Genomic DNA, 2,557 nt, shown 5'->3' with positions numbered 1-2,557 from the left:
TACATTGAGTTATAATAGATAATAATAGTACATTTATAAAATGCTTAATAAAATGATAAAATTAAGTTCAAATAATTACTTGAAAAAATTAAGGGTTAATATACATATTTGCCTTTGTATTTGTCCGTTTTAGCATATATGTCCCTATATCAAATAAACACATAAATATATCCTTATATTTTTCAAATTACAGCAAAAATGTCCTAATTTAAACGGTATGCTTATTTGGCATGACACTGTTAGTCTAGTCATACAACTAATAAATACAAACCTTACCATTGCCCTAATTTATCCTTGTATCTGTTGAAAGCAAAATGACCGTTCACTTTCGTAGATGAAGATCGAAGACGGCTGGAAATGATGAGAACAACGACAACCATGAAAGATGCTGCCTTCTTCTCTAGGAAACGAGGAAAACAACTAGCAAAGTGAATGAGACTTGAAGCTTTCTCTGAACCAGACTCTCTCAGTAAATTAGCCCGACCGTTGGATCTAGCATCGGAGGTTGCCCGAACTCTGAAATCCAATTGGTTTCTGCCAGTGTGAGGTATTTGCTGCATACACTTATCTCTTTCTTCGGTAGTTCTTCTTCGTCTTCTTCAATCGTTTCCAGTCTTTTGCTGAATATTCTCTCTTCAGATTTTACCCTGAAGCTGCTTCCTGTTTACTCCTCAAATCTCAACATGACAAAACCCTAATCTTAAAGGTACGTCTACCCACTTGCTAAATCGCCGGCTACAGAGAAATAAGAAGCATTGATTTTTCAGTTCATACAATACCTCATCTTGCTTATTTGATATCTGGGTCAGTTGGGGATGGAGTGAATATTAGGAGAATATTGAAAGCTTTGTACCATCCGAGGAATCAGTTGGGGATGGAGCTTTTCGGGTGGGTAAGAGAGGAGAAGCTTTTTAATCAAGTCGGAAATGTTAGGGTAATTGTAAAGTCTAATTTGGTTACTTATCCGGGTCCTACTATGGTTAGTAATACCCTTCATGCTGCTGCTGTTTTATTGAGACAAGGTGGAGAATGGGATTGGTTTATCAATTTGAGTGCTTCTTTTGTTTTTATGCTTCAATTTCATATCTAAAAATAGGTAGCTTGCTTGTTCTTTTCTTCTATCTATATGAAATTGGTATTTCTTCATTGGGTATCTGTGCAATTTTTAATTTTAATTTTTAAAATTACTCAGTTTGTCAATTACTATATGTTAGTTCTTTCTTTTAACAAAAGCAATACATGATATATCGGTTTCAAGTATTACCAGGAGTTGTTTTAGTATTTTGAGATTTTTTCTAGTTAGTAATTGAAAACTATGTTGTCTGATTGTTGTTGTTTTACTAACATTAATGATTAACTAATTAATAACCCTGCATACTTTTACATTTGACTATCAGAGAGAAGGAAATTGCCTGCAACATTTAAGTTGTTTACAGGTAACCTATGACTTTGGATTTTGGGGTCTCACTAATGATGAAGTTTTTTGGCTTGCAACCTGTTTGTAATTTTAGAAAATGTGGTTTCTTATCGAATATATGTTGTTGATCTGAATTAATGTTATTAAAAGTTTTGAATTCTTGTATGATTATGAATCCTAATACGTTATCCCTTCTTTGCTATAGATTTCGGAGTCTGATGTGGTTACGTATAACACTAGCAGGACCAGTCCTTCAAAAGGATCAGAGGATCACTGGTGAAGCTCTATTTGGGGTTTTAATTCAATGTGTTCATAAAAAAGTAACCATTTTGTGGCGATTTCAAACTTATATTGGTTGCAGGCAGGAATATATGTAGGTGATGTGGGAGGAGTGCAGTATGTAATTCACTTCACCTCCACAACAAATAAAATATGTGTGTGGTCCTGAGATGAGAAAAGTGATTGTTTAGAGTGTGGATTCAAAGGGAATCTGCAGCAGCTTGGTGTTATTAAAGCATGTATTGCTTGCTTCGTCTTAGGTGGCTCCTTCAATGTCAAACATCACCGTATGTCAAAGGTACCGAAACTTTAACCCGGTTCAAATTTTTTCTACCAAGTAACTTATATTTGTGAAATTGATAGCCATTCCCATCGCTCCACTCTGTTTTTTTTTGCAGAAGAAATTTTGAAAGCAGCAACCTCATCAGTGATTCCAAACAATGCATGGCAATGTGTCTATTTGCTAGCTGTCAAATGGAGACAAATGTATACTTAGGAATCAATTTTATCACTTTTGTAATTTTAGAAATAACACTTGTAATGTATTCTTTTGGATCCATTTATAAAATTTATTAAATTTTGAAAATTTGAAAATTTTGAAAATTTTGATATTATATTCTTCTCTTTTTCAAATGATTCGAAAGTTTTGTTAATTTAAATTTAAGTAATTGGTCCATTTTTATTATTAGGTATAAAATTTATCTATAAAATATAATATAAAAATAAATAAATTACTAAGAGGGACACTTAAAATCACCCCTACAACTAAAGCGGCAAATTTTGAATTATTATAGAGGGAGAATTTCGTCGCTAATCTGTAGATATGTCTCTTTTGGCAACAGATTTAGAGTGATTGATGTG

The 2,557-nt window shown here is 33.1% G+C and overlaps 1 long non-coding RNA gene across 1 annotated transcript; it reads left to right on the top strand.

Moving 5' to 3' along the window:
- Positions 1-271: 271 nt before the first annotated feature.
- On the top strand, positions 272-2,272 carry LOC136202177 (uncharacterized). The gene is made up of 5 exons (XR_010674341.1): positions 272-547; positions 640-706; positions 1,623-1,693; positions 1,779-1,994; positions 2,095-2,272. It is a non-coding gene; the product is annotated as an uncharacterized lncRNA (long non-coding RNA).
- Positions 2,273-2,557: the final 285 nt, after the last annotated feature.

Source organism: Euphorbia lathyris, chromosome 8 (genome assembly GCF_963576675.1).
Source record: "Euphorbia lathyris chromosome 8, ddEupLath1.1, whole genome shotgun sequence".
NCBI classification, from domain to species: domain Eukaryota; kingdom Viridiplantae; phylum Streptophyta; class Magnoliopsida; order Malpighiales; family Euphorbiaceae; genus Euphorbia; species Euphorbia lathyris.
The sequence above is the reverse complement of the archived record's forward strand: the minus strand, read 5'-3'. Positions and strand labels throughout refer to the sequence as shown.